The following is a 27,451-nucleotide window of genomic DNA, read 5'->3' on the forward strand; positions in this document are numbered from 1 at the left end:
CTTTTATTAGTGTATGTTATGATAAAGTATGAATAAAGTGAGATGAGACAAAAGAGTAACTGTTAACTGTCTCAAGCAGAATTCAGGAGAAACATAAAGGAATGTGGACTTAACGATTCCAAAAAAATAAAGCTGATTTGCCTTCCATTTACAGAAATGCTCATGACATCAAGAATAAGAGCTCTGCCTCCATCAGAGTGCCACCTCCCCCCTCGAGGTCACAGGCGGCTTCTGGTAAGGCTCTGGGCTGGAGCTCCTGGATTCCAGCTGGTCGCTAAATAGAATGTGTGACTTTGGGCAACTCTGTGCTGCTTCTAGTAAAGGGCTGTTGGCCATCCCTTCCTAGCTAGTTGGGATTGTGAAGATGAGTTAAAATCAGAGCTGTGAACAAACAAGACATTCTAAATAAATGCTGGTTGGTGGGTGAATTCCCTCTGGGCCTAATCTGCATGGAGATGGGAGATGCTGCTTCTCCCCATCCAGTCTTCCCTCTGCTCCCCAGGGGAGCTTGTCTTCCAGTGACGACCCCAAAGTTAAGAATTCTGTGCTGTACAAGTCTGGGGCTGTGCTTTGCATTGTGTTCTGTTTAGATTTTTTTGTTTTTAATGAGTGAATGAAGCATATTTTATTTATTTATTTATTTTGCTTGAAGCATATTTTAATTCCAGCTATCTTCTTGACAGGCATGGAAATTTTCTTCATCATTACAAATTTACTTTGTTCAGTGCTTATCTCTAGATGGTCCTTGGCCACAGTAGGCATTCAGACATTTGCTGAATGGATGAACCTGTCAGGATACTTTTTATTTTTATTTTTTGAGGAATATCAAGCTTAGTGACAGGGTTACTGGGGGAATTTTGAGGAGAGATTGTTTATTTAATAAGCATTTCTTGAGTCCTTGTTGTGTGAAAAGTGAATACCATGGTCCCTCAGAGAGACTCTGATGCTTTGGTGTCCTTTGGATTTCACAGTATTCACTGTTGGCTGGCTATTCAGATGACCCATTTTCTCATTCAACAAATTGGAGTCCTGGCCATGTGCTGGCCACTGTCCTGGGCCCTGGTTATACCTTGGTCACTGTGAGATGCAGCTCCCCCCACTTCTTAGCTGTAGTGATAACATGGGATTTTTTTTTTCTTTTTTTTTTTTTTGGTGGTAGGTGTTTTGGATATATAATTTGTGTGTGTTTGAAAACTAGTGTTCTGGAGACCAAGGGGGAGTAAAGTTTAATCAGCATAAGAGAGACTAGTGTGTTTGCCATATATCTTTTTTTTTTCCTCTATACCATCATATGTACCTATTACTTTATTTATTTATTTATTTTTATTTATTATTTTTTGGGGGGTACACCAAGTTCAATCATCTGTTTTTATACACATAGGATTTTTAATAGACCACTTCCTAAAATATCAGTGCCCGGATGACCAGCAAACAAACTTATCACTCTAATCTTAGCTAATTGATTTTTATATTTGAAAGTGATCCTTGCCATATGTTTTTTCTTTACTTTTTCTTAAATTATCTTTGGGTAGTTTCTTTCAACAGTAGGAAGCCTAAAATCAAACAGGTCTTGCTTTACATAGATTGTTAAGAGTATCAGTTGGATTATGGCCTTGTTAGAAAGGATACCTGCCCCTGACGGGGAGAGGGAAGCCACTTCTAAGGCTCCACAGTTGTGGGCTTCAAGGTCAAGCCTGTGGATGTCTGAGGGGCCTATAAAATAAAAAGGGAACAAAATGACAGGTGATACTAAATAGGGAAGATTTGCTAATGAGTTTTATATGCTTATATGGTGGCAGTTGGGGTGTGCCTAAATGTAATTATTAGGTGACAATGGCTCAGTGAAACACTTCTAGGAAAGGTAAACTTTGAAAGCACTTGCATGCTCTTGTTATATTAAAATTCTTGTAATTAACCTGCTAGGTTTCATTTTGAATTGTAGGCTTCCCATTTATTGTTATTTTTTCTTGGTATGTGCACCCAATTCTAATAGTTCATTGACAAGTATTTGCTTTAAGAATCAAATCTAGAAAGAAAAAAAAAGTAAAAGCTTATTTGCATTCCCAGGGTCTCAAAGGAGCAAAAAATCTCTCTCAAAGTAAGAAATGGCATGAAAATAAACCTGATATCAATGTTGTAGGTGTAAGTTCCTTTGTTAAGACATCAGAAATATTTAAGGTTTCTTTCATAAAACTTTAACTACGGAAACTATTGCTAAGAAGCTTAAGGATATTATCCCACTGCACATAGACCTTCACCCAAACCTGAGAAGGGCTAGTCTTGAAGATATTTGTTGATGTGGCCATTGTATAAAGGAGTAAACTCCAATTTAAAAAAAATAGAAAGTCTACAAAATTTTTAAGAGAGCCACACTGAAGGAAGCCTCATAGCCTTCCTCTGTGTATAGGAGTATATACTTCAGTTACCTGATCCCCCATTAAAAAAAAAAAAAAAAAACAAAAAATATATGTAGAACATGTGGAAAAAATAGCATGTCTATGGCTCATACAATTTTTTAATTCATAAAATGTAATTATACTTATTATTTATGTCTTTTCTAGTTTTTTGGAGACAATTCACATAAATCATTGTGTAAGTGTTTTCTTTATCCATTCATCCATCAATAGACACTTACGTTGTTTCCATGTCTTCTCTATTTCCATAATCCTGTAATAAACACAGAAGTGAAGATATCTCTTCAGGTTCCAGACTTTATATTCTTGGATATACATGCAGAAGTGAGACTGCTGAAACATATGGAAATTTTATTTTTAATTTTTCAAGAAAACTCCATGATGTTTTTCATAGTGGCTGAACAAATTTATATTCCCACCAACTGAATAGTAGGGTTGTCTTTTCTCTACCTCCTCACAAGCAATTGTTATCACCTATGTATCTCATAAAGTCATCCTAACAGGTATGAGGTGGTATCTCATTTTGGGTTTGGTTTGCAATTCCCTGAAGATTAGATGCTGAGCACCTTCTCATGTTCCTATTAGCCATTTATATGTGTTCTCTGGAAAAAGTATCTATTCAGGTTCTTTCCCATTTTAATTGATTTAAGTTAATTTACATTTTGCCGTTGAGCTCTAGAAGTTTAATATATTAACCCCTTATGAGATATATGGTTTGCAAATATTTTCTCCCATTTTATAGGTTACGTTTTCATTTTGTTGATTGTTTCCTTTGATGTGTAGAAGCAGTCTGGATTTAGAAGATCCTACACTTCAGTTTCATGTTATTGTGGGATGAGACTTACCTGACCTGATAGCTTTTGCCTCCTCCCTCTGGTGTCCCTGAGCTACCATTTGATAAGTCTGCCAACCTCACTGGACAGACATTGGCTACTTAGCCCTGTATCTACATAGAGAAGGAGTAAGACCCAGAAGAGCCTGGTCTTACAGCCGTTCCTGCCAAGGCACCATTCATGTAAGTGCAGTCATCTCAGACATAACTTAAAAGTTCAGAGAGTGACCTTGGTCCATGACACAAGAAACAGAAGATTGTTCAGTCTAAGTTCTGCCTGAACTCATATATTGTCAGATACAATCAAGTGTGTGGCAAGATGCAGCCCTTTGTGTGGACAGATACAAGCCTGTGTGTGATCAAACAGACCTGTGTCTGGCAACATACAGCTCTGTGTGATACAGGACTGTGTGTGATTCTATCAGACACATATGCATGTACATATACAAGTGTATTCATATTGATAGTCAGATACTGACCCATGTGTTGTCAGATTACAGGCCCTTGTGTGTTCACAAAATGATATATACTTGCAATGAGGTACAGACCTACATATCACTGAATATGTATATGCATGTGGTCACATAGATTACTGAGGTTGGATACACATCTGAGTGTGTGGTGAGATACACACTTATGTATTGCTGGATACGGGCCTATGAATGTTTGCATTGACATATGCTTGTGGTTTTAAGGATTGTGCTATAATTCATGCCAGCAAAAGACACTAAACCATTTCTGACCATCTCATTGAAAATGTGAATCAAACAAAAATAAGAGAGCCATCTTTTTCTTTAAGAACACCAAAAGACAAGACTTAGATACACTCTACAGAGATGATTACAAATTTTTATTGAGACATCAATCAAGCTTTCACAATACGTGTCTTTGTTCTGGATGGGAAAACAAGATATTAAAACATGTCATCTTCTTCAAATTAAATATGTAGAGTAACAACATCCTAAATATATTATCATGGAAAGTTTTCAAACTTGGCAAAATTACCCTAAAGTTTATCAGGAAAAACAAACATTTAGGAATTACAAGAAGTTTCTGAAAAAGGTGAATAATTAAGGGAGACTATCTTTACTAGGTATAAATACACATTAAAAATCCTTGACTACTGAAATATGTTAGTGGTAGAGGTACAGAAAAAAGAAGAAGGATAAAAAGGGGGAGGAGGAGGTGAAATGGCACAGAAATTGAACTTTTTAGATGGTATAAAACCCTAATGTATTAAATAGAAAATTTTCATATTATTACTAAAATTAATATTTATGTTTGCATATTATTTTACCTGTTTAGAGAAAATCAGCTTCAGGATTTCCTCACATTAAACAAAAACAAATTCTAAATAGGTCATAAAATATAATTTTAATTATTTTTTTAAGTTTAAAATTTATAAAATCATTGGAAGAAATGGAATTTTCAGAGTGATGTGACAGAATAAATCAAAAAGTAAAATAATATTAAATTAAAATATCTTTATAAAAAATGTCCATAATTATAATCTTAATAACATAATAATGTAAGTATTTGTATCAAGTAACAAAGAAGAGTAAGTGTTTGTAGCAAATATATATGTAAAGAGTTACTCAAAATTTGTCAATAAAAATTCTCACCTCAATAGAGCAAGAATTCAAGGGTACATGTAACTGAAAAAATTTAGGTGTGAATTCTATGTCCCAAACATTGTTCAAGGAAAGAACACAAGTATAATTAAATAACTTTCCCTGACTTCAGGGAGCTTACTGACCAATGAACATAGACAAGTAACAAAGATTCTTATCTCAAGACTTGAGAAAGCTATGCAATTTTTAAAATTAACTTAATTTCTGTCTTGCTCTGTTTGGGCTGCTACTACACAATACTATGGTCTGGGTGGTTTAAACAATAAGAATTTATTTTTCACAGTTCTAGAGGCTCAAAATTCTATGACTAAGTGGCCAGCAGTTTTCATGTGTGGTGAAGGTCTGCTTTTTAGTTCTCACATGGCAGAAGTGTTAGGTGACTCTGGGATGTCTTTTATAAGGGCATTAATCCTTAGTGAGGGCTCTACCTTCTTGAACTAATCCTATCCTAAAGGGCCCACTTCCAAATAATACCACATTATAGAGGATTTAACTTAGGAATTTGGAGAGTGATGAGAACTTACAGTTTATATCAACAACCAAAAGTGGAGGAATTAATTATATTAATATATAAATTCTGATAAACTCAAATGCTTGGTATTATTTGGTTAATAGTATTGTCCTCGAGAAGACTTTGAGATAATATAAGAAATCTTGATGCAATAGGGATAAAAATCAGGAAATAAGTTTTCTCATACAGTTTGTTTTACCAGTGAAAACACCAATTGCCCCACAGACTTAGCCCCTCATGAATCCAGAATAAATAAGGGGGCAGAGTAATAAGGTTCTTTGACCACATGCTTCTTACCACATTAGAGGCAGACAATATTTAGTTTCAAGCCTGATTCAGAGAGAGAGAGGCTTTTATGAATGATGTCTCTGCCAAATAAACCAGTATATTCTGGCCTCTTTATTACCTAGTAAACTGTATTCATTAATAAGAGAGATAAGAATGGCATATATTGTCAGCATCTTTCTTAACAATGTTAACACCCAAAATATCTGGTGTTGAGTTCTGCAGTGTATATTTAAAGTGCATGCATTATGGATTATACTAAATTTAGACATGAAAGACAGAGACTGGATCTCTATAGAAGGCAATGAAACAATATAAATGGAAAAGAATAAGAGAATATTGAAAAATAGCTGAGGTATAATCAGATATTCTAAACTATCTGGGAGGGAAATGGATTATTTTTATGAAAATAAAACAACAAACAAAGCTGGTAAACTTGAGGAGACAATATGATTTCCCAGTTGGGAAAAAAGTACAATTTAGTTATTTTTCGGCATATACACCTTGTTTATTCAGATTATTTTTACATGCTTAGACGCCGTATGATTAATATTATAATTCTGAAACATCATTCCTCTTCTACATTAACATGCTAAACAATAAAAACAAAATAAAATATGTAAAGTATCTTGCAGATACAAAAATAAGATATACACTTCAAACATTAATATGCACTGTCTTTGTTTAGGGAGGAGAGAACCAGTTTTCTATGTCTTATTTCATATTTTGTTTTTCTGAAATCTATGAGTCCTATTAATTCTGAAAAATACTACATTAGTTAAGATTGAAATATGCAAAAATCCTACACTAAATTAAATTCACAGTACTAATTATAGCATAACTCATCACATAGAAAATAAATATATAGTCTAAAAAGATATTTTACACCCAAAAGCTCTATATATCTTCCTAAGAAATTGTGAAAATCCTATGTATATGTGTGTGTGTATATATATATATATTCTGAGCTAGAAAAATATGAAAAGTTTAAAGTTTATTTTGATCATTGAAAGTATTCACATAATAAATGTTTTTCATCCTGCCCAAGTTATTAAACCTGAGGGAAATTTTAATACAGTTAAATAATCATGCATGGTTTACCTGAGAAGAGCAATTATTCACTGAAAATAGGTGACACATTATTCTGCTGCCTCATTTTCTTTTTGTGATCCAGAGCCTTTTTATGGCATTTTTCATCTCTCCATTTCTCAGAGTATAGATTAGAGGGTTCAACATAGGGGTGATAATGGTACAAAACACAGCCAAGGATTTATCAATGGGTAAGGTAGAAGGAGGTCTCACATACATAAAAATACAAGGCACAAAGAAGAGGACCACCACGGTAATGTGGGAGCCACAGGTGGATAAGGCTTTGTGCCTCCCTTCCTGACTAAGATTCTTCAGGGAGTGCAGAATCACCCCATAGGAGATGAGTAAGGCCATAAAGATGACCACACAGATTGTCCCATCATTGGCCTACACTGTGAGGCCAATAATATAGGTGTCAGTGCAGGCAAGTTTTAACAAAGGGTACATATCACAGATGAAGTGGTCAATGATATTGGGGCCACAGAAGGGAAGGTTGTAAACAAAGAGAAGGTGAACTATAGCATGTAAAAACCCACCACCCCAGGCCAACAGCAGCAGCAGAACACACACTCGCTGATTCATGATTGTCAAATAATGCAAGGGTTTGCAGATGGCCACGTAGCGGTCATAGGCCATGACCACCAGGAGTAAAACCTCCACACCACCAAATAAGTGCCCTATAAAAAGCTGGGTCATGCAAGCTTGGAACAAAATGGTTTTTTTCTCACACAGTAAGTCTATAATCATATTTGGTGTGACGGTAGTAGAATAAACAGCATCCATAAATGACAAGTAGCCAAGAAAGAAGTACAAGGGGGCATCCAGGGTTGGGCTGAACACCACAGTCAGGACAATGAGTAGGTTGCCCACCATTGTCACAATGTAGATGAGCAAGAACATGACAAACAATATTTTCTGACCTTGGATGCTCTGAGTGAGCCCCGTGAGGACAAACTCAGTTACATTGTTCCTTGGTTTCATCTAGTTTGTATAGGAGCTGAGTTCATATGTTATAAGTAGCTTACCTACAGCACAAGGAGGAAAACTTTTAAATGCATTATAAGTTGCATCTTTAATTTAACATCCAATTAAAATAAGTTGTATGGAGTCTCTGTTTGAATCCAATGTGTCATATACTTTGTGATTAGCAAGTTGAATACATGATGAAGGATCAGACAATTGCAGGCCAAAGTAATGTGTCATTAGAAGAATATTGACAGATTTCTAAGGATCACAGTGTAGGAATGTATCCATCAGACTGCAGTCAATAAAGGCTTCCCAGAGGAAGCAATGTGCTAGCTGAGTTTTAAAGGAAAAGTGAAAAAATAAGAAAAGATGAGAAGGGAATTCCACGAATAGGTACACTACTTATAAAGTCACAATTTTGTAATACTTGAGACAAACTTAAAGCAATTTCCACATTCAGTGAGAGTAAATCAAGCTACAAACAGAAGGTCATTGCCCTGGACTGTCTCCGAACTCACTGAGAGTTCTTTCTGAGGGAATTTTGTTGAATATTCCTCCTTTTCTTGTCAAATGAATACTGAAGCAGTCCAATTTTGTCTCCAGTCCCTATCTCTAGTCTAATTTGTATATATAATATCTCCAACTTTGGACATCTTCAGTTGGATAGTAATTTAGTATTTATAAAATAAAACTAAATTTTTTTCAGTGTAAAAGTTGTTCCCCATTTCAATAAATGGTACCTCCTCAACATCATTGCTCAGACAAAAAATCTCAGGCTGCTATTCACCCCCTGATTGATCCCATATGACTATTCATATCCTTAGCAAATTCTGTTGTCTCCTCTTTCAAGGTGTGTCACAAATTTGATCCTTCCCTATCCTGTTTCCTTCCTGGTCACTGCAGCAGCCTCCTGCCATGTCTGTCCACTTCTATTCTGGCCTCTAACAACTTGTTCTCTTGAAGCAGCTCACGTGATTCTCTTTCAATCTTGTTCTGATTATATCCCTCCACTGCTCAAAACTCCCACAGTGAATTCCAATCACACACTCACAATTTAATGTGTCACATCTAATACTTATGGTAACAATAACAGGAATCCATATTTTATATTTGAAGACACTGAAGTTCAGAACATTTCATTAACTCCCCCAAGGTCACACATTTTTAAGTGATAAAGCTGGAATTGGAATGAAAATTTGATTTATTTAAATATGATTTAATTATGTTCCTGCTACTTACTGTTAGTCTTACCTTGTGGAGGCTTGTTCACAATCAGAAGGAAGACTTTTAAGTTACTCATGAAGACCTGGAACTCTTCTCTCATCCAGTATGACAACAGAGGGTGAAAGGCTGCATTATTTCTTGAGGAAATATTTTGTTTTATTCTGCTGTCTGTCCATTTTCTCCCTGGAGTCTTCTGGGTATTCAGAATACTGTTTTTATTTACATTGTAGAGTTTTTAAAATAAATTCCAAGGTGCATGTAAAAAAAACAAAATTTTAGCAGGTTAGGATAATTTATCAAAAAGACAAGCAAATCTTATGTTTACATAGGAATATAGCAACTAGACTTTTCCCAGGAAAATTTATCTAATGTGAGATTTTTTCCTACTAACTTCAAATAGAAAAATACCATCCAGTTGTTCAGCCCTTCTCATTCTATTATGTATATGTGGCCAGACCAATTGACTTGAAATTTTGTGAGATATTCTTGTGTTATTTTTTCATTTTTTTATGCATTGATTTAAGCCTAGTAAAGAACCTCCTAAAATTTTTATACCAGTTCTTAAAAGGATATCTTCTTTTTACCCCAATAGGAGAAATTTTAACTTCATTACCTCTGCAAATACTTGTTTTGTGTCAGTCTCAGCCTATGAAGAGCAATGCTATTACTAGGAATCCCTGGCTTCACTCACCTGAACCTACTGCTTGTGGGGAGCTCCCACAGACATTTTCCCAATGAGGACCAATGCTGTGGCTGGATGGATGCTTGTGATTCTTATTATGATTGCAAGATGCATCTCAGCAACAACCAGCAGGGAATTAAAAAAAAAAAAAAAAAAAACAAGGTATTACTCAGAGGTCATGAAGGGTACACTGTGTGCCTGGGGCCACACAGGAAAATTGAGGTTTGAGATAGAGAGAGACAGAGATAGAGATAGAGATAGACATAGACATAGAGATAGATAGAGATAGAGATAGAGAAAGAGGTGATAGAGATAGAGACAGAAATAGAGATGATAGAGATAGAGATAGATAGAGATAGGGAGGGAGAGAGGGAAGGAAGGAGGGTAGGAAGGAAGGAGGGAAACAGAGACAGAGAGAGAGATGGTGGAGAGAGAGAGAGAGAAGAGAGAACCTGGGGTTCTGCCTTCACTGGGGTCAGGGAAGGTGCCTATGTGTTATAGAGCTCACTCTCTATTGGTGAATTTAAACATAAGAGTGGGGTTCAGTCACAGGAAGGGAAATTTGGGGTCCCTTGGACAGTTAATTATAGATCACCCAGGGGTTTGTCAAATGGGAACTTCATGGATGGAGAGGTCTGGCTCTGTATCTGGTTGTGTAGCTGTTGATGTGTTTGTTCAGGATGGATGTCTTTGAAATGGATGCCTGGACAACAAAAAGCTTAATGTCAGTCAGTTACCTTACAATCCAGTAAGCTGATTTTCAGCCACTTAAGCCACAAGACCCTCTAAGTAAGTTCTCACTCTGAGATACTGGGGATTAGGTTTCAGCACATTTTTTTCTTGAGGAAAACAGTACCATGCATAACAACATCAAATTCCAAGCCATGGGTGAGTGCCTTGTGTCAAAACACTCTTTGCTCTCCAGACTTATCTATTTTAAGTCTATAGTTTTCTCTCTTCTAATTATGTGTAATAATAGGTAAAGTTATTTAAAGTCAATGAATTTTTTAAAATTTATTAAGTATTTACTTTATTCATGGGCTGTGTTGGTTCTTTGTTGCTGTGCACAGGCTTTCTCCAGTTGCGGTGAGCAGGGGTTACCCTTCATTGTGTTGCATGGGCTTCTCATTGTGGTGGCTTCTCTTGTTGCAGAACACGGGCACTAGGCATGCAGGTTTCAGTAGTTATGGAACATTGGCTCATTAGTTGTGGCTTACAGGTTTTAGAATGCAGACTCAGTAGTTGTGGCACACGGTCTTAGTTGCTCCATGGCATGTGGGATCTTCTCAGACCAGGGATCAAACCAATGTCCTCTGCATTGGCAGGCAGATTCTTAACCACTGTGATGTCAGGGAAGGCCCCTAAAGTCAATGATTTTGTAGTTAAGAAAGTTCACATGTGATTTCTTCCAATGCCCATGAAGGTTACCGTGGTTCCTCCAATGTGTGAGTCAAGATTTATCTTCAATATAGCACTTTTAAAAAGAACCTGGGCTTTTCTTTTATTGAAATATATTAGACATATAGCATTGTGGAAGCTTAGGGTGGACACTATGTGAATTTGATACATTATATACTATAACATGATAGTCATTAAAAAAATACAAATGTGCAAGTTGTGTTGAGCAGTGTTCCATGAGTGAACGGAAGTTATACTTATTCTGCAATGCAGGTGGAGCAGGGTTTAAAACACTGCTAATAAAGTTTTTTTTTTCAGAACACTAAAAAGAAAATAATTCACAGTTGTCATGTCAAGTCATCCCATTAATTGGACTTCTTTTATCTCCACTGAATATGGACATACTGATAACATACTTCCAAAATTCCCCACCTAGAAACTTTGTGATCTAATTTCTTCAAGCAATTTACTTTAGGTCCCTCTAAATATGAATTAAGTCCAATTTGTATTCACGCCTAAGCAATCACACCCCAGAATAGTAGAGATTTTTAAGATTTTGTCAATACCTAAGTTCAAAGCAAAAGTGGACGATTGGGTCTTTCATACTTTAGCAGCTCTGTCTTGTAGTTCTTTGCCATAGATTTAATGCTTGGTTCTGTATGTAAAGCAAAGCACATAGTTACTCTATGAAGCATTTCCAATGATGTGAGTCTACATAAAAAGTACTTTCTTGTTTGGACTTTCCTGTGATCTGCCCCTAGTTAGCTATTTGGAAGCAATAAGGGATGAAGGAGGAAGTTCATGAGGAGAATAAACATCCTTGCATGACAGTTTTTTCAAATGAGGTGATAGTGTGGTGTCCAGGTGAGGGGACACTGTTCTTTCCTCTTCCTTTCCAGGAGAGAGGAAACTACTCATGACAACCAAGGCTGTGCAAGAATATTTGCAGGTTCATGGTTCTTACCCTTCTTCACACAACTGTGTCTATTTTAGATCTCAGAGTCCCACTCTTTATCAGAACATTGACTTCAACAAACAAATCTTGTTGAGGTTGCATATTCAAAATTTTGAAGTTCTACAATCTTTATTATAAAATCCTGGACAGAAATTAGATCTTATCTTTGTCTGCAAGAGATGTGGTGACAGTGGTTATGGGAGCTCTACATTCAAAGCATGTCCAGGAGACATATTAGGTAGAGTGTATGTGAGGAGGTACCCAAATTGGATCCAGTACACAGTCCTTTTCATATTCATTTTCTTCAAATAAAAGACTTCAACTAAAATTCTGCCAACTGCATGGAATCTGCTACTGTGAAAACCTCTTAAGAGCAGAATCAAATTGTAGCAGCTGTGATCAATGATAAACTGCTTGAGATGGATTAGCTGTGAATTTCACAATATCTGAAAAAAAATGATGTATATATGTCCCTAGGATTTGTTGTGAAATTCACATTTTCACATTCCCACACAGAGAAATAGATAACTTTTATTGAGCAAAAGAAATTCTAAAATTGCTGGGAAAATAAAGTTATTACAAATTTAGTAATTGTAATATAATTTAGTAATATGTAAATAGAAAAATAAATTCCAAATAAACAAAAATAGGCATACTGAATTTCCTATGTGGATAAAAATACAAATAAGAAAAAAAATCAAAATCGGAAAGATTATTTGTGATCATGTAATTAGAGCCTGCAGTGATGTTGAATGATGACAAAAGGTGATATCCATCTCCATTGCATAAACATAATTTTCATCCAAATAGCTGTGTTTCTTAAGCTACTCTCTTTTCTGGATTGCATTAACACTCCTTAAAATAATTCAGGTCTATGATATAACTATTTCTCTTTCAAAGCCTAAAATCTCTCCTCTGGCTTGTAACATTCTTTAATTAACTTTTATTTTTAAATTTCCTACTGTCAACTATGTGTACTCCCTAATTCTAGCTCATATAAATATATCTACCTTAATTTGGGCCATCTGTGTTACTATCATAATAACAAACATTATAAACAAATTATTATAATTGGGATGATTTAAGAGAAAATTTAATACTTCCCCCTCCATTAGAAAAGGCCATTTTAGGAGCAAAACAAATTTTTTACAAGAAGAATATTAATATGAGGTCAAATCCAACAGTCAAAACCTTCCCAAGGAAAAAAAAAAAAAAGATTCCTACCAAAGAATGAATATTCTCATAGCATTCTGTCACTGTTCTAGAAGGATCTAGGTAAGCATACTGTATGAATTTGAAGCATAACCCTAAGAAAAAGAAAATAGGTTTCCTAGATTACATATGATATTCCTTAAAACATGAAGATACTAGGATTATTTGAATCTGGTGCTTCTTACTGAGTCAGGAAGAACAACCAAGTTGAGCATGCATGATCAGACATGAGACCACAGTGTCTAATAAATAAACTGTTTGGAAAGAAAGCCTGTCAGGCTGTGTAAATAAGTATATAGAAGAGTAACTAAAAACAGAGAACACCAGAAATCAACAGGAAGGGGAGAGAAAACAGTAGATTAAAACCACAGTGATCTTAGACAAGAGAGGCAGAGACACAGCAGTGCACATCTAAGGCCATGTTCCTACATGACTGTGTGCCTGGTGCTGTCTCTTCTACATAAATTTGACTCAACACTAACTAGCATGTGTGTTCAGATCGCCTGTATCTCTGAAGGAACAAATCTTCATGCCCTGAGTTAAGATTATGAGTCTCAAATAAGCTTGTGAACACTAGGCTTTTCTACAGTACTCTTCAAATACAACATTTTGTGGATTTTACATGATTCTGGATGATTTTGCTAATTCAGTGAATAAAAAATTAAGAGATATGGCTCCATCTTATTAACTGCCTTACTTTTCTATATTCAATAAATCTATGGCTCCATACTTGGATGTTCTACCAGCTGGCATTTTCAATTTATTTGACTGCCTTTGGAGATCCATGATATAAATTTAAATCACAGCCAACTCACACTTCATAAATAATGTCTTCTTTACACATATATTTATCACTATACATTTGTTATACTTACTTATACATATGTATCTTTTTATAAATATAGAATATGCTCCACTTCACTGCACACTCATTTTCAGGCATTACAGCTTGAAAAGAGGAAGAGGACACACTTATAATCTCTAAATAAAATTCCATTATCTTTAAGCACCCTTATGATATCTAGTATTTGACATACACTAATGTAGAGAAGAAAATGTTCTTTGATAGTTGGTAATATTCCAAATACCCCCATTTCTATGTTCTCTTTTTTTAAATTTCTGAATAGCACCTCTTAAAGGATGCAAGTTACATATAAATTACAATGGGATATTATCACGCAATAGTTCATGTTTTCACAATTCAAGTGTTTGGGCTAAACATTTCAATCTGAGGTTGCTTAGGGAGATGTCTCCAGGCAGTTTCTTTTGGGCCAGATCATGGTTGTAATCCCCAGTAGAGTTTATTTTATCCAGATAACTGAAATATCCACATTATTGTAACAGAGCTGATATTCAGAAGAGGGAGGGGTATATGATTTTAGATAAGAGGGATAGTGGGTAGTCAGTAACTGCCTGTATTCAATTTGTTTTATATCCTTACAAAATCAATGATTACTCAACTTTGAAACTTTATTTCAATTTTTTTTTGTTTTATTTTGTGTTGTTTGTTTTATTCAGATTTGGAAAGGAATACTACCATTGGCTTAACTTCAAAAAACAAAATCTTTCTTCTAGGTCTTTCCTGTCAAGATGATGTTGAAAGGGGCACTATAAGCAAATAAATATATCAAGTTGTGTTAGTATTTGTACTTGAAAATATGGCCTATGTTTTCAGTCACTCCTTTGGGTATATAGCTTTTTGTTTGTATGTTATCAATCATTTTAGACTGTTCATTTCTAGAACAACTTTACTTGTGCATTTGGACATGTTTTGAGATAAATTGAGAATCATAATTAATTATGTTCTTATTAACTTGTTAATAATTGTAAGTCTCATCATAATTCAAGTAATAGTTTAATCAACAGTCTCCTTCCTTCCTGAAATGCAATTTCATTTCTAGCTACTTCAACTGTCTTGAAAGTTCAGGATCCAACTGCTAAGAAATCTCTTCTGACAGCTCTCAGTGATTGTTCTGTGATAAAGGAATTTCTCCTGTCATCTAGTGGCTTTTTTTAAATAGGTTTTCTTATAAAATTGTATTATGCTTAAATTCAATATTGTATGCTTTCTTTAGCCTCCTTCTTAGAATGAGAATCCTTGAAGGCTACATATTCTCAAGACTTTATTCTCCACAGTTCCAAACCCAACGTCTGTGCAATGTGGGCACTTAGTAAGAGTTTTTAAATTGAACTTTCTTAATTATTTCTTATAATAATTATCTGATTGTTTAGTACTGCTCTGAGTGCAAAAGACATTCACATTACTAATCTGTTTTAAGTAACTTGATAAATCATCTCTACAGCCTGGAGTAGAAGATGTTGTACTTTGAACAGCACCACATGATCACTCAAGATTTGGGACTCTGACACCCATAAGAATGATCGTCCTGAGTGTTTGATATTTTTACATGAATTCTTGGCCCTTAAATAATAATAAGATAGGCTTGATTTTTTCCCTGTCCTCCTAACATTGATGCATGGTTTTGTAAATGTCTCTGTGTATGACCATAAGTCCACTTTTTCCAGAGATGTGTTAACATCTTATATTAAGTTCTCATAGGAATCTGACACAACAAATAGGTTGCCAAGATCTAGGCAAGAAAAACAGCATATCTTCTAAGACCTAATGTGCTTACCTTATCCTTTCAAACATGTTTAGCTCTGTTTAAAATGGATAGATTTGTCAAAACAACAATAAACAGATGATGTGTTGAGTTGGGAGGTAACAAAGAAGATCTGAAAGAAAACAACACAGAAAGATGTGGAGGGACTTCCCTGGTGGCACAGTGGTTAAGAATCCACCTGGAAGTGCAGGAGGGGACATGGGTTTGATTCCTGGGCCTTGAAGATCCCACGTGCCATGGAGAAACTAAGCACGTGCACCACAACTACTGAGCCTACGTGCCACAACTACCAAAGCCCATATGCCTAGAACCCATAATCTGCAACAAGAGATGCCACTGCAGTGAGTAGCCCCCACTCACCACAACTAGAGAAACCTTGTGTGTAGCAACGAAGACCCAACATAGCCCCAACCCAACCAATAAATAAACTAGTAATAAAAAGAAAGATGTGGAGAATAGCTGAGGGCAGAATACAGAGTGTTAGGTGGATCCTTCTACCCTAAAAACCCATTTTATTGCAAAAGCCACAGTAAGAAGAGCTGCTTTCCTTAAGGACTCTCTTGGATAATGCTCCCTGATCAGCTACACTTCCATCTTTGAGGGAATCCCTGCACTCATTTTATCTCTATGCAAAATATACCTTTCTCTATAAGGAAGTTAAAAGATTATCTGAAGATTCTTTATTTATCGAAAGCCCAAATTAGATAGTGATAAAACACTCCTTCCCACATGTACAGCACATTACTTTTCACCTTCATCATATAGTTTTTAGCCTCCTCATTGTCACATTTCCTCTGAACTTTGCATCATGTGTAGTTATTCAGCTTTTCAAAGTAAATCTCAGATGTGTGTCAACTGCAAGTTATGTTCTTGAGAATTTTAGAAACTTGCAGTGAGCTATAATTTTAATCTGTGATATGTGACTTCTATTTAAAGCCATCTTTTGGGTATGGAAAAGCTGGCATCCTCCAGAAGTTATGTCAGACTCAGTACCTCTATTAACTTTTTCTCTAATTTCTAACTAGTCATAATCTCTTCTAACTTACAATACCCATGGAGAGGACTAATCTTGCTCAGTTACTTGACATGAAAAGTGTTTGTGAACTTTTCTACACTCTGTCATCTCAAGTGGCCTGAGGGTTAATATGTATACTGAGCACTGAATAGACATCTCATACTTTTTCTAATTCATTTTCATTGGTTTTGCTAACTAATGTTAGTAAAAAGACACTTTTTGAGGAATACATTATATTGAAATAATTTTACTTCACCAAATAGTTATTAAATATCTTTTAAACACTAGGCTGTGTATCACTTTACATAAGTTATATTTTTTATTTACATAACTTTTCCATGAAGTCAATATTAACGATGACATTTCATGTGAAAGAAAACTAAAACTCAAGGAAGTTAAGCAGCTTGTCCAGTTTGCCAATTTGGTAAGTTCAATATGATTATCTGTAAAAATGACTCTCTTTTTGCCTAGTTTATTCTCTTTCTACACATTTTCCTAACACCAGCCTAAATTGAAAACCAGGAAGTACTAGAAAGTGATGATGGTGAAAGAAATTTCTAGTGGCTAGCAATGGTATTTCAGGTAAAGGAGCTTAGAATTAATAATGCAATGGGGACAGATTGAAATTCAGCTAGGTAGCCAAAAGAAAAAACAAATGAAAATGTTCTTTAGGCAGTTGAATTTTTTAAATTGTGAATTTTATGTTAGGACTGTAGAACTAGATTTGGGAATCATCACTTGGAAATAAAAGCCTAAATCATGAGATTGGATGAGGTCACCCAAAGAAAACAGGTAGATAGTTTAGAGAAGTGAGCCAACAACCAAAGGTAGGGTTACATCAACATTTAAAAGAATCTCATAGTGTGTGGATCTGTTTCTGTTTTGTGAATGAGTTCATTCGTGCCATATGTTAGATTCCACCTGTAAGTGATATCATATATTTGTCTTTCTCTGTCTGATTTACTTCACTTAATATGATAATCTCTAGGTCCATCCATGTTGCTGCAAATGGCATTATTTCATCCTTTTTTATGGCTAACATCCCATTGCATTTATGTACCACACCTTCTTAACCCATTCCTCTGTTGATGGGCATTTAGGTTGCTTCAGTGTCTTGGCTATTGTAAATAGTGCAGCTGTGAACATTGGGATGCAAGTATCTTTTCTAATTATGGTTTTCTCTGGACTGGTATTGCTGGATGATATGGTGGTTTTATTTTATTAAGGAACCTCCATCGTGGTTGTACCAATTTACATTGTCTTCAACAGTATCGGAGGGTTTCCTTTTCTACACACCCTCTCCAGCATTTATTGTTCATAGAATTTTTAATGATGGACATTCTGACTGGTGTGAGATGAATCTCATCGAGTTCCGAGTTGTATTTCTCTAATGATAAACGATGTTGAGCATCATCCCATGTGCTTTTAGGCCATCTGTATGTCTTCTTTGGAGAAATGTCTATTTAGATCTTCCACCCAATTTTTGATTGGATTGTTTGGGTAAACTTTTTGATATTGAGATGCATGAGCTGTTTGTATATTTTGGAGATTAATCCATTGTCAGTCACTTCAACAAGGGGAAAGGTGGGGAGAATGGATCAATTAGGAGTTGGGGATTAACATATACACACTACTATATATAAAATAGGTAATCAACAATGACATACTGTATAGAACAGTGAACTCTACTCAATATTTTGCAATAACCTATAAAAGGAAAAGAATCTGAAAAAGCATGGATATATGTGTATGTATACATGAATCACTTTGCTCTACACCTGAAACTAACACAACATTGTAAATCAAATATACTGTAATATAAAGTAAAAAAAAAAGTATTAAAAAAGAATTCCTGAAGACTCTTAAGCATATTAAAAGAATTGTGAATAAAATCATAAAAGGACAGTGATAGGGATTGAAAGGAATAAAAGTTCAGGAAGAAGTGAGTGAATTTCTGCATAAGAAGGCCACATGAGCACTAAGGTCTAAAACTCAGGTACATGTAAATCCTGATTGTAATGACCAGTTACTGAGGAACTGAAAACAGGGAAATGTTGCATAAGAACAAGAAACCAAGAAAGAATTTTATTCCTCAAATTCTTAGCACATTCTGTAAATTGTAAATACTAATTGAGAATAGGGATCGTAGCTATCTTGTTCTCATCATATCTACCATAGTAAAGGTTTATAAACAAATGTTTATGTTGTGCTTTAAATTTTCAATTGTTTAGTAAACTAGTGAACAAATAAAACAAGTCAAATTAAATTGAAAAATAATTTTAGTAACAATTTATATTTACCTTTTCTGAAAAATTGCCTATATGTTGGTAAATGAGATCCTTTCTGAAATATACTAATATACTAAGAATACTAATTCCGAAGGACAGCAGAGAGAAGTGAGTTCAGGTTTAGGGACACAGCAAATACTCCTGCAGAAGTCCCTTTCATACACATGCCTCAATAGCACTTAGAATCAATAGCTCTGGGATGTTGAATCCCACTGAATATCAAATAGGATATTAGAAATGGCAGGTGGTCCCCACAATAGAGTGGGATATTTTCCGTGATGCAGTGTGGAATGTAGCATCAATAAGAAGATGCATTCAACTCTTGGCAAATGCATTCAACCAGTAAGGGGGATGCATTCAACCTTTGTAATTTTGATGAAAAATATCTGTAAATTTTTGCAGATATATTCTGCCTGCCTCATGGGGGTGATAAAGATGAGTTGCAAAACCTGTCTTAAGAGGGCTCTGATTCTTTTGTATGTGACAGGAATCCAATTCTCTTTCTTTGAGTAACTGAACCCTGATTTTCCTCTGAGAAACCACACCTTCTCCATTTTCAGTGTATAGGTATGAATAGTGCTATCTCCCAAGCATGAGAATATGACTCCTGCATGGTCAGCCAGAAAGTATTTCCCCAGGTGGTAAAGACAGGGTTAGGAATCTATTAGCAAATGAGATGCAAACTCAATAATATTGTTTGAACTGTTGAGAAAACTTGTTATTTTTTCCTAATAGTTTCTGAAAGTATAGACCCAGATCTCCTGCCTAATCTTAGCATGAGTGAAGAGAGCCTGATCAAAACTGGAGTCAACACAAAAGGAAGAACAGCCAACAGACAAACAAGAAAAAAAAATTTTCTTCTAATTTTCAACTGTAGAATTCACCCACTTCCAAACTATTTACCATCTTTAATTTTATTTATTTTATGATTGATTTCTTACATTTATGTATATAATATAATGAATCCTAGTAAATTTACCATCATCTCAAGAACTAAAATATTACCAATAATCAAATCTATTTTTAACCTCTTCCTTTCCTGCCACCTGCCCCACCCTAAAGGGAAACAATATCTGGATTTTATCCTAAAAATAAAATATTATATACAAAATAAAAAACATATGTATGATTTTTAGTATTTTACTGATTTTGAATTTTAGAAAGCTTAGAATCCTGTATAGAGTTTTCTAGGAACTGCTTTTATTTTTTCATCCAACTACTAAGTTTCATGTTGATTGTTGAGTGTAGTTGTAGATTCATTTTCACGGCTATATCACACTATTGTGTCATTATTTCAAAATGTGCTTATTCATTATTTTGCCAATGAATATTTAACTATTATGAACAGTGACTATGAACATTTTTAAGTATGTCTCCTAAGACTGTAATTGATAGGTTGCAGGATGTGACAATATTCAGCTTTACAAAATAATATCATACATTTCCACAAGGGGTCCAGGAGATGAAATCTAGTTGTGTGCCAAAGAAGAAGAGAACTAGAATATTTGTTAACAGATCTAATAACCTTTACATGATTAGCAAAGGATCAAGCAGAAGAATGTTCTATTTTGTTGTTGTTTTATTTAAGAACATGGAAAAATTATAATTCACAAAGCAATCTGGGTTCATATTTTTAATGTCAATTTTAAAATGTCAATTTTTAGCTACTTTATCCTTGTCATTTGTAATACAGTTCTTTGAATAATAGAGTAGACCAGTGTTCTGTGAAGGGAAGAGAGTTTCTCTGAGACAGAAAGACTTCCACTTATTTATTAAATATTATTAAAATATGTGACTGACAGTTAGATTTGAGATTTATGATTAGGCTTATATTAATGAGAGGCATATTTATAAAAAATACATTTCCATCTACTCCCACATACCTACATTAATTAAAGAAGACATTCAGAGTTTAGGAGAGGCATCAAAATGAAGAGTCTTAGTGTATTGTATGATATCATAGTTCTTCATACTGTAGAGTAAGTAAGGATAGATTTGCCTTCATGCTGTTTCATAATTTAAAAATTCAATGTGAAAGATGGGAGCGGAATGAATAGGTGAAGCACAGAGGCTTCTTAGGCAGTGAGAAAGCTCTGTATGATACCATAATCATGGATACACCTTATTATGCATTTGTCCAAATGCATAGAATGTACAACACCAAGAGAGGAAGAACTCTAAGTTAAGCTATGGAATTTGAGTGGTTATGATGTGGCCAATGTAAGTTCACTAACTGGAACAAATGCATCACTCTGGGAGTGGAGGTTGATAATGGGGGAGGCTATTCACATGCAGAGGATATATGGGAAATCTGTACATTCCTCTCAATTTTTTACTGTGAACGTAAAACTGCTCTTAAAGAATAAATTATTTAATAAAGAATAATTCAATATGATTTATTTGCTGATGTACAGACTTCTACATGCAAATGCCAAGTGTTTCTCTAGGGTGGATTTTCTTGGGGTCATGTGCTACAGTGAAGCAATGATTATGGTATATTGTTCATATTTCTTACTTAAAGATGCATTGGAACTCCAGTCCCTGACATTGGCTCATGAAGCAGGGAAGGAAAAAGTGCATCCCCTGAGGTATATGGCAAACTGTGGTCACTACCTCCTTCCAACATGGTCTCTTGGTCTCCAGGGCTGATGCAATGCTTTAATTATTCAGAAGGTCTGGCGCCAAAACCATACACACCCTAACAGGCACTTTGGTTTAATAACTCATTAGTGATAACTTCTTTTAGCAGCCAATGGTTTTTTGGTAAAACCTACTGAAGAGCTGAATCCTACTATTGAGCTACTGAATTGGGGCTCCTACTAGCAGGCCCCAATTCCCCCAACATAATAAAAGATTCTCTGAAGACATTACACCAGCCACCTTGAATGCTGCCTCTGTCTCCAGTGCCTGCCCAGTCAAGAATGGAGGCTAAGGCCCCCTTCCCTTTCTCTGCATCCATGAGTTCATACCAACCTTCTGCTTTTACACAGAACATCTTCATAAGATCACTCTTCTCCCTTGTCCTGTCACTCAGAGCAAGGGGCACAGTGCCATCTTCACATTCAAGACTGTGTGTCCCTTTGAAATTTCCACTGTTTGTATACAAGACAGCTAAGAGTAACTTTAAATGTGCAGCCAATCGTTTCTCAAATTTGAGTATCTTTCAGAAGACATTTAAATAAGGGTGCTCTGAAGTTCAGCTTCAGCCATGATCTTCAGTCAAAATCATTTATCAGCTTAGATTTCAGCATTTACAAGTTAAATGTCTACACCACTGTCATTTGTGACCTCTCTGCCCTTCAGAGATATGACTGCATAGGTTACTGCCACGTACAATTTCCATAATGGTGCTACCACAAATCATCACAGGATTCAGATATTGTTAATATAAACATAATTAGTCTCAAATATTAGTGAACATTCTAGGTGTGACAATGAAAATTTCCTTGTTTCATTTTTTCTCACTTTGGTTTCCTTTTGGATGTGAAACATTAATCAGATTGACATTCTTATAATATCAATATTTTTAATATTAACTTCTTGTCCAAATGAAATTGCACAATATTTTCCTTTCTTCACTTCTTTCTACCTTATACCTTATTGATAAAGAATGGAATTTTATTTTCTTCTTGCCTCAAACTAATTAATAAAATTATCTGATAGGAAGTGCACTGTTTTGTAACATTTACTGGGTACGTGTATTATATGCACACATACAATCCCTAAAAGTGTATGAAATTTATGTTTTAAAAATATTTTTACTTTTATCTTTGGACATTTTTATAGAATGATAGCATTGGAAAGGACCTTGGTGAATTTCTTCATATGATATATTTTTTTTAAGTATTACCAAAATAGAGCAGGAAGGGGGAAGAGAAGAAAGAAAAGTTAGGATGCAGGATGGTTCAGGTTACAAAAGGAACAGTCTTGATGGGGAAGGGAAATAAGCTCTTCACGGAACCACCTGAGGATGGTGGATGCTCTAGGTACGACTTCTGGTACCCACAAATATTTCCAGAATGATCACTCTGCATTGTCTGCCAGCAGGGCATTCTGTAACAGAAATTGGCCTAGGATTCCCAGCCACTGAAATATGACTGAAGAACTAACAATTGCCAAGACTCCTATTCCTGCTGCCTGGTGTCAGAGAAGGATGCTAGCACACCTGGGTATGTAGTGAGACCTCCGTTTTCTCAGTGGCGTGTGGTGAAGCTAACTCATCATGGGTGATCATCTGAATCAGCTCTATGGGGAACATTTTGTGGGAACTAGGCTTCTGGGAACATGTGATCAGAGCAGCCCCTCCCCCAATTAGGTCATAGAAACCCAGAGGAAAATGCGCTCTAAGATTGGAGTGGATTTTGATTAGATTTGGAGTCTTCATTTATTTGCTTGTTACTAAAGAGCTGACAATTCATTTTCTTTAGTGGGGAATTTGTGATATCTGAGGACAAATAAAATAAGCCAATGCCATGATAAGTGCTCAGATAAAGACCAATTCCTAGGATGATTTCTTAAGCAAGTAGGGGAACAAGCCACACAATCCTATCCCTGCACACATTAGGGCAACCTGGTTAGTGATAATTTCTGGAGCTTCTACAACCTTTTGGGTAATTTGGCTCTTATGCTATCTTGCCACTAGGTGGCGATCAGGTCGAATAGTAGTCTAAACCAGGCTGTTTCAAATTTCACCCACTTCTAAAGGAATTTGTAGATTTACCTGTCTTCAGAAAATGTTAATAGTTGTGTGAGTTTTTAACTAAGCTGTGCTTTATCCTCTGAGTGTGTTTTAGAACCACACTAACCGGTGTCAATTTTTTTTTTTTTTTTTTTTTCCTGCCATGCCATTGTGCATTGAACTCTTACTGCCTGCAGAAGTGCAGAGTCTTACCAATCACCAGAAAGTCCCTAACCGGTCTCACTTTAAATAGATGACCGGGATCTCAAATGAGCCCTTGATGCTGCAATTCCACCATCCATCTATTCTCTCCATGTTCTAAAATGAATAAAGGACTCTTTGAACTGTTAGTGATGAAGGGCTGTGTGTGCTAGAGGTATATTTTCATCTTTCCCTCTAACTTTAAAATCCCAATACCTTCTCCTCTTTCTTCAGTCCCGGTTAATGGCTTTACTTTCTATTTAAGAGAAAACATGAAACAATTAGAAAAGAAATTCTACCAACTCACATCACCCCTTCTTCCCACCCACCCCACCCCCAGCCTCTATACCCACATAATCAGCCTCCTGCCTGTTATGGAATCCTGATCCCTATAAACTATCAGTTCTACTATCCCAACGCAATACCTCCACTTGTGTACCTGTTTCCTCCTTATATGTAAAAGCAGTGGTCTGACAATGCGCCTCTCTTTCCCCTTAGCAACTTTTGCTCTCTGCAGGATCATATCTGTCATCCTTGTGCAAGATAACAGATGCCTAGTGATTCATTTCCAAGGAATGTAGTAAAAGTAGTAAACGTTTGCGCAGGTGACCAAAGGCTTGTACCAAAAGTAATGGGCAGAGGCTCCCCCCAGAAGTAGCAGAACAAAGGGAGGCTTGCTAACTGTCGTGATATCATAGAGGAGGCCTAAGTCCTCCAATCAAATAGTAGAGTACTCATTGTAACCTCATTGGTAGGTGATATTCAGGAAAGCATGTGAACCCTGTAGTACTCAGCCAATGAGGAACCAGGGGAGGGACTTGCGAACTAGAGAATAATAATGATGATTGTAATTTTTTCATGTGTGCCTGTCCCAGACACCCGCTTTTGCAAGACCGTTATTAAAGTCTCGCTTTGCTGTGCCCCAAGCCTCTGTGTCCTTTCTTTGGCAATTGGACAGGTGAATTTTGTTTCCCACTATCTGGGGGCTCACCTGAGATTTTTTTCCACTCCTGGGGCCTGGGTCTTCCTGCGGAGGAGAGAGACACATCCTGCTCCGGTTTCAGCAGCCTCCCTTGTTTTGGGAAGTTCCTGGCCTCCGCAGATCCATAGAGACCAAGACTGTTTTTTGGAGACAGCTAAGGCGACGCTGAGGGAAAGGAAAAAAAAGGGGGGGAGGAAAAGACAGGCACCGAGGCGACCCAGCAATCTTGTGTACAAGCCAATGTAGGAAAATTGGACTATCAGTACTGTCTTGGGGGTCGGGAATTCTTGGAGGCTGAATGTGCACAACTGAGACTTATCCTAGATAGGAAGCAAGTGCGAAGTCTCCATCTGTGATTCCATCTTCCCCAGGGAGGGGAGAAACCTCTGGAAACAGGCGAAGCTGGTCCTGAGGTGTGTAAGAAACCTCTATTAAAGGGGTTGAGTACCTCCGGAGGGCTCAGAAACTAGATCGCTTGCCTGGCAGAAGAAAATGGAAAACAAAAAGTCTAAACATAGGGAAATGGAGAAGGGGAATCAGTAGAGTTCCCCAGAAACTCCCAAGATCCCCCTGAATAGTCCACTGGCGCTGATGTTAAGGTACTAGGAGGACACTCCCACCACCAGAGATAAAGACAAGCAGAAAATGATTGAATTCTGTTATTTTGACTGGACCAAGTCGCTGATCTATAAGCCTTCAGTTTTTTGGCCACAATTTGGTTCGATTGAAGACTGGCTTTGCCAGACGTTGGTTGATTCTCTTTGTGAGTGATAAAGCCTCTGGCACACCGGAGGAAAGAGATTATGCTGTCTGCTGGTTGATAAGGAATTTGAAAGAGGAGGGCTCTAAGAAAGGGAAATGGCAGCTAGAAACCTGGGAGGAAAAACCTTGGGATCCTCTCTCCCCTTTCCCCTCCATATAATCCTCAAATGAGAGCTGGAGAAGAGCAGGGAAGCAGGATGGAGACTCAGGTTCATCTGAGGCCCAGGGGTCAGAACCCTCAGTCCCCACTACTTCATACACAGGCCTTAGAAAAGAATTAGGAATTTTTTTTTTCTTATCAATATTAAACCTTTATTGGAAACCACTCAATTGCTTGAGAGGTAGTTCAGTGAGAGCATAATATTAATGGCAGCATTTTGAAAGTTCTTGACTCTAAAACTGTTTTTCTTTCTCCCCTCCAACTTCCCCTGCAGATTTATTGAAGTATCACAGCAAATAAATTGTAGGTACCTATGGTGTATAATTTGGTATTTTGATGCACAGATACATTGGGAGATAATTGCCACAATCAAGCTATTAACATATTTATCAGATGTGTGTTACCATTTTTTTTTTTTTTGCTGGTGATAACACTATCTACCTTCCTAACAAATTTCAAGTGTACAGTGCAATATTGTTAACTATAATCACATTTCTGTACAATATATTTCCAGAAATTATTCATCTTGTATGATTGAAACTTTGTTCCCCCTGATCAACATCTCCCTACTCCTCCCTCCCCCAGTCTCTGGCACCACCACTCTATAAGTTTGACTATTTTAGATTCCACATATAAATAAGATTATGCAGTATTTCTCTTCTCTATCTGGTTCATTGTACTTAGCATCATATTATCCAGGTTCATTCCATGTTGTCACAAGCAAAATTTCCTTTTTTAAAAAGACTGTATAATACTCCACTATGTATATTCACCCCATTATTCATTCATATATCTGACATGTGTTTCCATGTCCTGGCTATTGTGAATAATGTAATAATAAACTTGAGTGTGACTGTGGATATCTCTTCAAGATAACTGATTTTAATTACTTTGAATATATACTCAGAAGTGGACATGCATCAAAAGACGTTCTTTTTTTAATATTTCGAGAAACATCCATTCTGTTTTCCATCATTGCTATGTCAATTTACATTCCCACCAGGAATGCACAAGGGTTCCTATTTCTCTACATCCTTACAACAATGATTATTTTTTATCTGTTTGATAATTTCCACAATTACAAATGTGATACTGCAGTTTTGATTTGCATTTTCCTGATGACTAGTGATGTTTAACACTTTTTCATATACCTGTTGGCTGTTGTAAGTCAGTCTTCCTTTGAGAAATATCTATTCAAGTCCTTTTACCATTTTTTTTAATTTATTTATTCTTTTTTGGGGGGTACACCAGGTTCAATCATCTGTTTTTATACACATATCCCCGTATTTCCTCCCTTCTTTGACTCCCCCCCTCGAGTCCCCCCCACCCTCCCCACCCCAATCCTCTAAGGCATCTTCCATCCTCGAGTTGGACTCCCTTTGTTATACAATAACTTCCCACTGACTATTTTACAGTTGGTAGTATATATGTCTGTGCTACTCTCTCGCTTCGTCTCAGTTTCCCCTACACCCCCCGCCCCCCCAAGACCTCAAGTACTCCAGTCCAATCTCTGTATCTACATCCTTGTTCTTATCACTGAGT

General features: G+C 36.2%; 1 pseudogene; it reads right to left on the reverse strand.

The window, feature by feature from the left end:
• Window positions 1-6,825: 6,825 nt before the first annotated feature.
• LOC130849525 (olfactory receptor 4A15-like) lies at window positions 6,826-7,743 on the reverse strand (annotated as a pseudogene).
• Between the last annotated feature and the right edge of the window lie 19,708 nt (window positions 7,744-27,451).

Source organism: Hippopotamus amphibius, chromosome 3, assembly GCF_030028045.1.
Source record: "Hippopotamus amphibius kiboko isolate mHipAmp2 chromosome 3, mHipAmp2.hap2, whole genome shotgun sequence".
Classification (NCBI taxonomy): domain Eukaryota; kingdom Metazoa; phylum Chordata; class Mammalia; order Artiodactyla; family Hippopotamidae; genus Hippopotamus; species Hippopotamus amphibius.